The sequence below is a fragment of the Montipora foliosa genome, chromosome 8 (genome assembly GCF_036669935.1).
Source record: "Montipora foliosa isolate CH-2021 chromosome 8, ASM3666993v2, whole genome shotgun sequence".
NCBI lineage: Eukaryota > Metazoa > Cnidaria > Anthozoa > Scleractinia > Acroporidae > Montipora > Montipora foliosa.
In genome coordinates this window covers 34393329-34406717 of record NC_090876.1, presented here as the reverse complement: position 1 = coordinate 34406717, position 13389 = coordinate 34393329, and the positions used below count along the sequence as shown (strand labels likewise).

The 13389-nt window shown below is 37.6% G+C and overlaps 1 long non-coding RNA gene across 1 annotated transcript; it reads right to left on the bottom strand.

The window, feature by feature from the left end:
* Positions 1-1524: 1524 nt before the first annotated feature.
* LOC138013210 (uncharacterized) lies at positions 1525-3896 on the bottom strand. Its single transcript, XR_011125189.1, has 2 exons — positions 3687-3896; positions 1525-3119 (listed from the first exon to the last, which is right to left on the bottom strand). It is a non-coding gene; the product is annotated as an uncharacterized lncRNA (long non-coding RNA).
* Between the last annotated feature and the right edge of the window lie 9493 nt (positions 3897-13389).

Below are 13389 nucleotides of genomic sequence, written 5' to 3'. Positions count from 1 at the left end.
TCCGTCGACAATAAAAAGACTCTTTTTCAGGCCAGTAAAACGGACGAATGTTTGACTGCATAGTGCGTTTCTATGCCAGCGAGATTCTCTTTTGAGCCAACAGTGCTACGAGGGAAATTTCTTTAAAAATTTCAAGGCCAACGCGAGTCTCGGTTGCTGTGACAGTGTTCAAGTGGAAATTCGTTTGTGGAGCTTACCAGCTAATGGACTACCATCTTGATTTCAATTCATGCGTTTATCTTTCAAAAAGTGGAACAAAAAAGATACTACTAAATTTCCAAATGGTTTCTCTTCCAACTAAATAGTTACACGATGTTTCCGCGGGGGCCCGCATCTAACAGAAAATGTTAAGATTTTCGCTTTTTTTTTTCAAAATTAAGTTGTTAAAATTGTCATTCAAGTGGTCCATAGAGGAAAATTTATTAAGACCGAGGGGAAAATTTAGAAATGTATTTCAGTCGTTCAAAAATAAATTTTAAAGTGAATTTAGCAGTAATAATAACCATGTCATAGCACCTCATATTGGGTACACTAGAAAGGAAACCTTTTAGTTGCAATTATATATTGTTATAGTTGTTCCAAGCAAAATGCCAATTGTTTGCTTCCCTCCAAATTATAGAAATAAACACAGATTAGGTTAACTCTGAATAGCCAAAACAACAACATTCTAAGTTGAGAATTTGATTCAGAAATCCAGCTTACTAGCAGGGAGAATTTTACTGTAACAAAATATTACTTAACTGCTAATAAGGCACTTTCACCACATTGACAACAAAAATACTTAATCAGGAATTGACTTTATTTTCTAGCAATAAAACAGCAGGAGGATATAAAATTAGGTACCTTCAAAGTTTAGAAAACTTGTTGAAGGTGATTCAGTGCCACCCTCCAAAACGTTTCACAAATTTCATGCTGGCCTACTAAGGACAACAAATTATTTAACCTCTCTTTGCGGACTCTGGTTGCAACACAACTGCTTCAATAATTTTAATCCCCTTGCATTAGATTTAACTTTAAAAAAACCATAACTTCGTATAATTTTCTGTAATAATTGTTCAAAGACATTGAGCAAAAGCATACAAAGCTACATTTGAAAGGTGCATAATCCCATGTTGCAGTTTTCTGGATAAGACTTCACAGAAATAACTCCTGTTACCTTTCCATATGTAAAGAGGTCCCATGATTTATGAGTCAATGAGTCAATGAGACACAGTCAATATTATATATTAGCAATAATTTATTGATTAAGCCTAAGCCCTTGTTTCAGTGATCAGGCCTAAGCAGGGTTAGGTTAAAGTTTAGCTTTCATTTTGTGGGTTAGGGTAACTGCACTAACTCATTGACTCATGACTCATTGACTCATAAATCATATGTAAAAAATAAAATGTATTTCAACATTAGATGCAATTTAGCAATTGCTGTAAATAATAGTAATCATTCCTACCATTTCAAAGGATGAATAAATTAAAGTTGAATGCAGTAAGTGTCAGAAGTAAAAAAAAGTGGTCCAATTTATTTAAGCTGTAATCAATTTCCATCCTTGCTTTAGTCCCTGGATAGTGTTAAACAATGGTGGTGAAGTGAACAAACTACCCCAAGGGGGATTCCCTTGCAAAAATGACAGGGGTTCTTGTTGTTCCTTTTTGGAGAAAAATTTGTGGTTTTGTACTGCTTATGATACTGAGACCAAACAGCTGGCAAAGTTGCTGCAGTCATTTAAGGCTATCAATCTGAAAAATGAATGGAACTGTAGAACAATTTGATAAGAGAGCAAATAACGTTTACTTATGAATTATAAAATGCCAGTCATTTGTCAATTTAGAACTGGTTCCTCTAAGGGGTCAGATTTCTTTAGCCTACATCCACAAAACAAGATTCTGTTACCTTTAAGGACCCCTCCTGAGCAAACTGTATCCTCATGTTTGGATTCTCATTGATTTAATGACTTTAATGATATTATGCAAATTTGTTCTACAATAATACTCAAATACCATAAAAGTATTTTTAACCTAACTTTTGCAAAGTTTTCTCCTTGAGCCACCAGCTTCAACTTTGATACTTTGTTCTAAAAGCCAATGCAGTTGTATAGCAATGGTGGAGGTGATGATTAAACACTTTGTTTTTGTGCAAATGAAGAAAAAGAAAGTCAAAGTAACGATGGAATTTAATTAACCCTTTCACCCCTAAACCGGCCATACTTGGTATTTTACTCTGTCTAAAGCCAGAGTATTTTGCACTGTCTAACACCAGATGATTTTACTCGTCAATGGGGAACCCCATGGAGTCAACAGTCTTACAGTACTTCTCAACATAAAGAAAATGAATTCTGTGAACTTGAACATTCCCAAATAGAAATGCCGTATATTCCAAATATGGTTGCGTGAACTCTTCAAGATTTACCTGCTTCAGGAACTTCAAATCAATGAATATTTTGAATATTTTTCCTGAACTCCTGCAAACTTTGTGCACTTTTTAATGGTTTGCCCTTCAAAAAAGTAACATTCAGAAATAATACAAATACAACTGAGGCTGTTTTGCATTATCTACAAGACAAGACAACAATATCCTTTATTCAAACACAATCAATATTAAAGCAATAACACATGCTTGTGGGGTCATGTGCTAACTATCATAAAGATACACTACAGGACATAAAAGCTTAAAACTAACTACAGTATGTGACAGACATAGGATATCCACACATAAGAAATGAGAAAAATAAATCAATTGCTATCCAAAAGATCATATTGCAAATACACCAAAAGGTAACGGTTGATTGACAACTTCCTTGTGCAAAATGGTAGAGCATGTTTGAAGTCCAGCAGGACCAAGATGAGAAGTTATGATAAAAACTCTAAACATATTTTTTACCAAAATTATTTTACTACCATCAACCCCAATGAGACCTTATGCATGGGACACTGTTTCTAGCTGCAGCTCCAAATCACATAATATATTACTAAATTTTGCCACAAGAAAAGAGCAAACATGTGGGGTGTAAGCAAAAAACGTCCAAGGCAATAAAGCTTCCTTTCAGCCTTTTCAGGAACAACTATCCACTGTCAACCATACTTGACTCAAACCAGAATTTCCTTGATCCAACAACACATGACAGTCCCCTAAAACCAAAATTACATCATTAATTAAAGCTTCCAGAAAACAATAGTCTAAAAAAACCTGAATCTATAGATACCTATATACATCTGTACCTACAAGTCTGTTCTTCCAAACATTATTTTAACTAACATGGATTTTGATAACTCAAATTAATTGCAAATCCATAACTTGGTAACTACCGTACTTGAACGCAAGAATCGTTGAGTTGTGACTGCTAAAAAGTATAATAACTTAGACATTCACCAGAAAAGGGAATATAAATGACCTTAAAAGCAGCTATTTAAAATATTTGATACTAGGGTTACGTTCCCAATGAGACAATCACATTCAAAATCAAATTCATATCTGATCGAATCATTGATCATTCATGAAGAGGTGCCGATCGTAAGGTGTAACGCAGAAAAAAATAACCTTCACGTTGAACAATATTGCCATTTCCCTGCCACCTGGTACAAGCCAATTCACACATGAACGGAAACCTTAGGAATCCTCCTTTCTGCACATTACAGTAACTTTTTGTACCCGGTGGCAACAAACTTTCCACATTAAAAATTGCGCAAAAAACTCACCTGTTTCGCAGCTCTTTTCCCACGAAATAAAATTTTCCAGGAGCAAATTTTCCGAGGATGCTGGTTGGATTGGACTTTCAAACGATTTACACAACATAGACGTTCTCTAAGAATACATTCCACTTGAAACTGGCGTTAAAACTAGCCTTGATCGCTCTAAAAAGAACGGAAACCAACAAGCTACCTATTCTCAACGGGCAGCCATTTTTCTGTTCTTCTCGGGAGTGCTTTTTTCACGAGAGCCAATGATAGTCCCGGAAACGCGTCACGTGGGATATCGCGCGACTCATGCGCAGACATTTTTCGCCAGTGAAAGTGCAACAAAGGAGACTAATGTCACGCATGCGCATCATCAATGGCAAATTCAATTTTATTTGCATTGTGATTGGTTGAAAACCTTCGAGACAGTCTTAGAACGCGGGAAGAAAAGATGTCAACGCTGTCGCTAGTTGTAGTTTTTATTGCATTCACTTTCAATGCTATCTTTGCACTTGTGGTACAAATACCGAAAGAAGATGGACAAAAGCTAGAAAGATCTCGGCAATTCCTTCTACTTGGGAAAGTCCTTTATCTCGGATGAAACGAAACATGCTTAGATCGGCTGTTTTAGAATGATGCGGTGTGCTCAGACTAGTCAAAGGATTGCGCGAAGTTGGAAAAATCTTACCTTATTCGCAACGCGTATGGTCATGATTGAATGTGCAAATCACAATATTGAATAATGTTACGTATTAAAGTAACTGGAACCGGCATTAAAATTTTCCGCTGTGGTTTTTTCACGTGGATACCCGCGCTTGAAGTGAATGCAAAACAAATTTGCCAGGTTGACGGGATTTGCTTATGGCGCGTCAGTGGTAAATGAGCTGGTAATCCGTTCAAAGGATGTCACAGCTTAAAATTTATCAATGAATGGAGTTAAGGTAAGTAACAGAAAAACATGACAGAAGAATTTCGTTTGTTCTCTCTTTGACGCGAATACATCCTATCCGGACGAAAGAGTCATTTTGCAAAATATCAATCGGTTTACAGCTTTTTCTGTTTAAACCGAAGTCGGTCATTAAGAGTACAGGACTTTTGTCTCCGACGTTCGTCCACGAAAAGCCGTCAATAGGTGATATTTTGTGAGCCAAAGATAAGGTTTGACTAGAGATACTCCCGGTAAAAGTGGCACAGCGAATACTGAACCCCGACGTTTCAACTTCTTCGTCTACCAAAGTGCTTTTCTTTGTCGACGAAACAGTGCTTGTTTTTTCCACCATCAAGTGTTATTTTCTCTGGACTAAGACATCAAAAGTCTCTGTATTGTTAATGTGTGATTTTCATACCTTCTGGACATTTTTTTGTCTTTTCTCCTCTTGAAATGTGAACTACAACCGTGTATATTTGACGCGCAACTGAAATTTTCTTACCCCAAATCAGACAATGGCGTCAGTGTTCACGTTACTTTCGGTCAATTCTCAGCAAATATGTCTTCGTCCAGCGATCGCCATTAGTATGGAAAGCACATATTTGTGAAGAATCGAACTGCTTTGAAAGTTTTCCTTCAAAAGTGGCAGGGCGCACGAAAATGCCCTGTGAAAGTAAACCTAATTTCCATCGAAATTTGGCACTTTGAGATGCGATGATTCAACTCTATCCAGTTGCAATGCATTCTTAAATGCAATGTACTGCAAGTAAGACTCTTGCTTTTATTGCAACAAATAGTAGTCCCAGCTATTAAAAATTATACTTAATTACATAAAAAATGTTTAGTTAGTGTAGTAATATTTACAAATAAAAATGCCTGCTTACCACAACTTTGCACTGCACTTTTCGATTTGATAAATTTCTTACTTTAAATTTGAGGGAAACTGTAGTAATTGAAATTTTAAAGATATTTACAAACTGTATAGTAAAATTTACATCACAAGTAATTATTGTAAAATATAATTTTATTCATGATGATTTACATGATAAGTAATTATACATTACATTTGTAAATAATGTATATTTTAAAATTTTCATTCCCTTGTGTGGCTGCCTTGCATGGGTGTGTGTGTCACTATTTGCATCTTTCTGCTTTTGGAATCCCATTTCATAAATAATACAAATATAACAATTCTTTAAACTTTGTATGGTGAATTATTTTATCTTTGTCTGCACATTCAAGTTTTATGAGACATGTGACTGTGCAAGGAATGGCAGCAAAAATAAACAAAAACCAGGTCAATTAAACTTTTTGACACACAAAACAGCCATAATATTCAGGTATACCTTCTCTTCAATTTCTTCTGCAAGTTTTTTGCAGTTACTATAAGTTGCCATACACCAAGAATGAAGTAAAAAAAAAATTTAATGTCGGAACACAAAATGGTGTGTGATGTTCCATCATCCTAAATCAATGTATATTAATTACTTAACACTGTTGGAATCAATATTAAAATAAATTTTATTGGGACACATTAGTTATTAAATACTGGCTCAATTACTGATACTGTAATATTATTGATGTACTATATTTAATAATCCCCTTTCACCCCTAAACCGGCCATACTTAGTATTTAACTCATCAATAGGGAACCCCCAGGGGTCAATGGGTTAATTAATAGACTAAAAACATTGAAGACTGCAATGGCTGCATATTTTGTACATTTTCATCCTGGTTTAGGTAAATTTACATTATTCTCTGCAGTGAGATAGTAACTTACCACAAAAGTGAGCAATGAATATCAATGAGCATGAAATGCTCACATCAAAATTAATAAGTAGTTAATATTGTGTCAGAGTTCTATCACAAAGTCTGCTTTGCCTTCAATTGCCCTTTTAGTTTTAAACATTGCACAGAAGACAAGACCTGCTTTATGTATTTCCAGACATCCCAATTTTAATTGTACATTTAATGTGGGTGTAATTTACATCTACAAATGGTCAAGTGAAATTTTTACCTCCCCAAAGAGAACTCATTCAGAAAATTTCATTTCAGTACAACCTACAAGTCTGATGGCAGTGACCACATCATTCCTCACTAATGTATAGATTTCCTAAGAACATCAACATCACTTTTGCGGAATTCGCTGGTAGCATAAATGATGAAAACAATGAATAATTACTATGGCTAGACTTAATGGAGTTACCATAGATCAAGGACAGAATTATCCAATAAAGTAATAAACTGGACCTTCATTATTGACTCATTGTAGCATATATTATCAAGCATGCCTTCATGATCAGTTGATGTATCTAAGAATAATGTTTTGGTTCCGTTAAATGAAAGTTCTTGAAATTTTTAAGGTAGTGTATCTTGAGAGTGTTTGCACATGAGATAAATGCAGTGAACCAGGTTGGCCTCAGACACATACACAAAATAGAGGTGGCGCGGCTGGTATTAAATTTCTGTCGACGTATCTGTTGAGATAAGATGTTCTTTCAAAGGACTGAGGACATCTCATAACTCTAAACGATCAATGAAAGAAAGTGAATGAAGTGACATACTTCCTTCCAGCGCTGCATTCAAGTTGGATAAATCGAAGCCTGCGAGCTCGAGGGATATATTTCGCAACGGCGTTAGATAGTACTCCTTCCCAACAAAGGAATCTAGCCTTTGCTCGGGTCTTTTCGCACTTTGAGCATTTGTTCCGATGCATTCACTTAAGTGGAGAAATAAAGCTAAAAAGTATAAAAGCTGACTGAAAGCAACTTCAGAGGCGTTGCTTCCCCGAGCAGACTAAAAGGGCTGCTTGCAAAAAGCGTAACGAAAGAAAACTTTCCACCGACTAAAATGCCCCTTGCAGAATCTTTCCCCGTCACTTAAAGTTTAAATGACCACCTTCAACTGGCAGAAGCTATATAGAACGATCATAGAAGCACAGGTTCAAATCACCGCTTCGAAAGCCATCTTTGTTTACATCACAGCGCGCGGTTGGAAAACTGGATACTACAATTTTCAACAGCCAATCAGACAAAAGTCTCCTTTGTTCGCGAGTGCACATTTTCCCGTGCTTTGTGTCGGCTTCGTGTAATTACTTCGAGTTTTGATTGGTTTACTGGATTGTCTCCGTCCTTTTTGATAGGCCACAGTAATTACTCGATTGAAACTCGCTCTAAAAACGTCTCGAAATAAATAAGTCTTTTAATGAGCCTCAAATCAGTCAACCGATGTTATTTCACGCAATTTATCAGCTAAAACGTTTCAATGTTTGGGGGCGGCCATACACAAAGCTCGATCCCCAACGTTTTCTTGGCGCGCACTCTTGGATGTTCTAGTAAAAGCTCCTTGTTAGATCTGAGCGAGTAGTTAGATTTAGATTTCATAGTAATAAGACCGCTAATATAGGTTGGTGCCATACGTTGCGTTATAAGTAATGACTAAAACCTTAAAAATTGTTCTGAAGTGCACAGACAACCAGTGTAGTTAGAAAAGCACTGGTGAATAATGATCAAAGCGTGAGGTATTACAAATATAACGCGCGGCGGTATTTTGAACACGTAACTCTGACAGTTGAATTTGTGGCAAACCATTTAACAAATTGTTACAATAATCTATTCTACTCGTGACCAATGCGTGTACTAATAATTTCGTAGATTCAAATGATAAAGATTTCCTTATCCCCTAATATTACGTAAATAAAAATAAGAAGCACTACATATTTTATTGATGTTTGTACATGTAATCATACTGAGCTGCTGGTCAAACCAACAGCCCAAGTTCTTGGATTCTTGACCACCATGATCACCCACAGCAAGAAGTACTTCACACAGTTTATCCAACTGCTGTCTAGTGCCGATCAGTAGATATTCAGTCTTATCGTCATAAAGCTTGAGCCGGTCTAACAACATCCATTGACGAAGATCCTCTGTGCACCACTGCATTGCAGTAACTGCCTTGTCGTGACTTGCATGTGAATCAGGTTTAAACGATAAGTACAGCTGTGTATCGTCTGCGTAACAATGAACCAGGCGCGTAGCGTGGTCATTTTTACTCGTGGATATATCCACGAGTTTTGGTGAGGTTCTTTATGCAAATGTGTCACTCCTGCGTAACCGGAAGTTCGATCTAATAAGCCAATCAGGATGGATAATCACAACACAGCATAGAAAGCTGTGACTTCCTGTTTGCGAGGTTGTGCGCCACCATTGTTGCATGTCGCTTTTATACTTAAGTGTTTGAGCACCTTCCGCTGCATTTAGAAGCAAGAAACGGAAGAATTAAAGAAATGGCTTTCTTCGAAGGTGAAGCAAAATATTCTGAACAAGTACACATTGGTGCAATTAATTGTGCACCGCCTTTCACTGACCAACGCGAAGACTTCAATACATGTAGAAATGGAATCGACAGACACATGGTGAGAAGACAGTCCCTGTTCATCCCCTAAGCTCACGGGGGATAAAGAAATTCCATTTGGAAGGTGACTGCCATTTGGAGAGTAACATCGAAGCTATCAAAGTATACCAATGTTTATCAAAGCTATCACGAAGTTTTGCAAGCTTTGAGTCATCAAAGTCACGTGAATGCAACTTGAACAACATCCGTGACATGAAAAACAGTGAGGCTACCAAGCAATCCATGCTTCCAGACACTAGTACTTGTGTGGTGGACCATAATGAAGAACTGTCGAAAGACTCGGTCACTGATTATGTAACGAAAACTGCTGAGGAATCCGTACCAATCTCCTGCGATAGAGCAAGGGCTGAGGCAGTACATGCTCCCCGGGACAGAGAACCTTCCAGGATTAATTCCTTTCAAGAAAACGTCGAGCTTGTTTCAGAAAGACAAGGTAATTAGAAAGTGTACGGTGCATTATTTATATAAGGACTGAGCTCTTCTGAGTTGAGAAAGTGCTTATCTCTTGCTTTTGGAAAATATTATATCTCTATACCTAGACCGCAACTCAGACGTAACAATCTTCGAGAGTAGGAGATTCTAATCGTCATTTTTTTCTTATTACCCGCAGGACTGCTGAACACAAAAAAGACTTGTCAGTTCTATTGTGCATTCAAGATCAATCTGCTACTACGCGTTCGAGAAAATTAAACCAACAAAATGAGAATTATTGTCTATCAAGAGAAAAGCTATTGACATCATGAGACATTGAATCGAACCCAGGCCCTGTTCCTTATGGAACGAGTACACATACAGCACATACAATACTGAGAAATCCTTCTATAGCACTGTTGCAGGTTCGATTAGCTCAAAAAGGATTGAAGGCACTAGAATGTACCTCAGATAGTTCATGCTTCTTTTCTTCTGTTGCCCACCAGTTATACAATGATCCTTCCTATCACATGAATGTGCATGCTGCTGGAGTTGAATCCATCAGAAACAACCGTCAAAAATTTATTGGACCCATTACAGAGCAATTGTGCGTTTGTTGTCACAGCAACATACACGGTGTGATGCACTTGTTGTGCAAGCAGTTTGCAATGTATTAAATGTTACTATACGTATAAATGAATCCATTGAGGGGTGGGCACCAGTAACTGTTATCAGACTGAGTCCTATAAGCAGACAACAGGGAACTACTGTGAACATTGGACATCTAGATGGAAGAAACTATGTTTCAGCACTTTAGTATTATAATGACAGTATATCAGGTTATGAAATCAGCGGTGTTACCAATGTCAACAATTATTCAGAGCCTGGTAATAATCGATTAATTAACGATGGCCAAAAATGATGTGAGTGTCAGTAATAATTTCTACAAAGCAGTGGCAAAAAAGAGCTTATATGAGAGAATCTATCAAGCGGAAGAGACAAAATCACTTGAAGAGTTCAGGGAAAGAAACACAACGCAAAACGCCAAAACAGATCTGAAAATATTGAAGCAGCAAGGGAACAGGAAAAGAAAAGCAATCCAGAACATATGAGAGACCTAAATAGAAAAGCATAAAACCATTAAAGGAAAGCTGTGCAGAGCTCAAGGCTAAACCAAACTGAAATTTGTCAAGGTCAAGACTCTATTAGACATTCATGTCAAAAGTGATTCAGTCTTTTTCGTGATACGATAACACATGGCCCTGAATATAAATGCACTTCCTGTGATCAGTTATGGTTCACATCATCTGTTTTTAAGTGTAACAGTATCAAATATAGTGATAAATATTCACAAGGTTTGTTGGAGGAATGTATAACTGGCACAAAAAGTGTCAATATTACTGAATGGATCTGCTCTACTTGCTAAACCTGATGACATTAACAATATGACCTGGCAACAAAAATCAGACCTTATTCAAAATTACCCTGTCATCTGTGCAACGAACTTTGAACACATGGTACAGCTCTTTATAGAGGATGTGTTAAAGATTCATCTTATGCCTATTGGAGAAATGGTATACTTATTTCACAGGGTTGAATTCCAGCAAAGGAGATTACCTCACATACATGCATTATTTTGGGTATCTAGTTGCATATGAGAGCCCATCGTGCTGTTACACAATTATCCAACTATCAATGCTAATGCATTAAGAAAACTTCAGCCTGCCAATGTTAAACAATCGAGGTAACTTTCATATCCACGAGTAACGACAGTGGCACTTTGATTTCAAGTACGCACAAGCACATATGATCTAGAAAACCTAAGTAAACTAAGCGAAAAATACTGCGTTCTTTATTTCTTATTCGAAATAGTGTGAATACAAGCAAAGAACAAAGCATCTTGCCCTTATTTTGAGCAACCTTGGCGCAAACAAAACATTGTTTTGGTTGTGCTAGCTTGACTGGAATTGTCAACAACGTTCTCAGAACGTCACTCCTTTGTCAAGAACGTTCTTGGAACGTCGTTCCTTTGCAACTTCGCCTTTTTGTTGCACGCTGACCAAACAACATTGCATTGCTTAGTGTAAAAAAAAGTACAATGCAAAACTAGGTGAGAACATGGTATAGCTTTTGTTTTAGTTTTTAGAATTTAATGAAAGTGGTGTTTCCATAAGGAAATCTTGGTTGCGTACAAGTAAAAGTTAAAAATAGAAACAATTGCTTAAAATTTCAAAATTTTCTGGTCACTTCAAGTACGCACGTGCGTATTTGCGTATAGGACGCTACGCGCCTGTGAACATCATGCAGATGACAACTGATGATCTCAAAACCTTTGAAGCGTAGATATCAAACACGATAGGGCCCAAACAGGAACCCTGTGGAACACCCTACTGCAAGGGGAAGCTATCAGAGGGATTCCCATTGATTGGCTCCTATGGTATGGGTACGACGCGAACCGCTCCAAAACCTTCCCAGAAACCCCAAATCAAGATTGAAGACTTTTTAGCAGACTACCGTGGTCGACAGTATCAAAGACTGAACTCAGATCGAGGAGAGCTAGTAGAATCACATGACCTTTATTTATGTTCATCAAAATTTCGTTCTTTACTCTCAAAAGAGCCGTTTAAGTGCTGATATTTTTCACGTAGGCTGACTGTAGATCAGGGTAGAGTCCATTGGAAGACGTGCGCAAAAACATCTGATCAGAAGCTGAACGTTCCGTTAGTTTAGAAATGTATGGTAAATTACTAACGGGGCGGAAATTCTTATACAAAAGATCAAGTCCAAGCCGTTTAAATAGAGGGTTCTCTACTGCTTCTTTCTATGCAGGCATCAGAAAAGGTCGCATTCTTAAGAGATAGATTGATCATTTGCTTGATAACGAGCAGCAATACATCAATACACTCAATGAACCAATGTGGTCGGCATTGGATCAAGTGCACAACTCTTCTATGAAGATCTTTGTACAAGCGCCCTAACATCCTCATCAGTAAAGGGTTTGAACTCATGAAATGATTCTCTAACTGATCAGGCAAAGTCATATTTACCGGAATAACAGCAAGCGGCCTGTGAGGCCGCGTCGTCGAGTTCTTGCGGATGACAGTTATCTTTTCCACAAAGAAAGTGCCCATATAATTTGCAAGCTGAAATTTGTCATCATGTGGCAGAAGACAATTGTCAATATCGTGCTTTAATAATCTCCTGGTGGCTCTAAAAAGTTTTCTCTCGTCAGAACTGTTGTCTGCTATAACGTCCTTATAAAATGCAATCCGTGTACCATTAAGCAAATAAGTCACACGGTTCCTGGACGCCATATATAGACCAAAGTCAGCCTGAGATTTTTTTTCCGCCATCTTTTCTCAGCTTTACGTCGTGCCTTTTTTGCCTCCCGTGTATCCGTGTATCCTCATTTAAACCACAGTAGACGCGGTCTAACTGTCAAAACCCCGGTTTTTAGAGGGACGTGGCGATTCAGAGTATCCGGTAGCGTGGCATTACAGCAGATAACCAAGTTCTCAAGAGCACTTGGTGGATCTAGGCACAATTCCGAGTTTCTCAGATCACTCCGCAATTTATTAATGTCAACAGCCTTGAGATTTCTGGAAGTATGCTCCTTAATAAAAACTGCAGGCTTGAGCAGCTTTGCAGAAATTTTCAATCTGGCATGCGCATGGTGATGACATTTCAGAAACAAAAAATGGGGGTCACCGAGTTCGTTTTTGAGATATGAGCATATAAAGCCAACATATGGGGTGTTTTTGCAAGGCTTCCTGTTGCCACGGTAACTTTTTACGTCATAAAAATGCCCAGATGTTTTTACTAATCGTCTCTAAGGGAAAAATGATACTTAGGAATGTTAATGTAATTGTGTGAAGAAAGGTTAAAAGGTTGCTGTCCGCGTCTCAAGAAAGCGCGTTTTTAAAACGCGGACGGCAACCGGAAGTGAGCTGTTTTCCCTTTTACAATGTAACT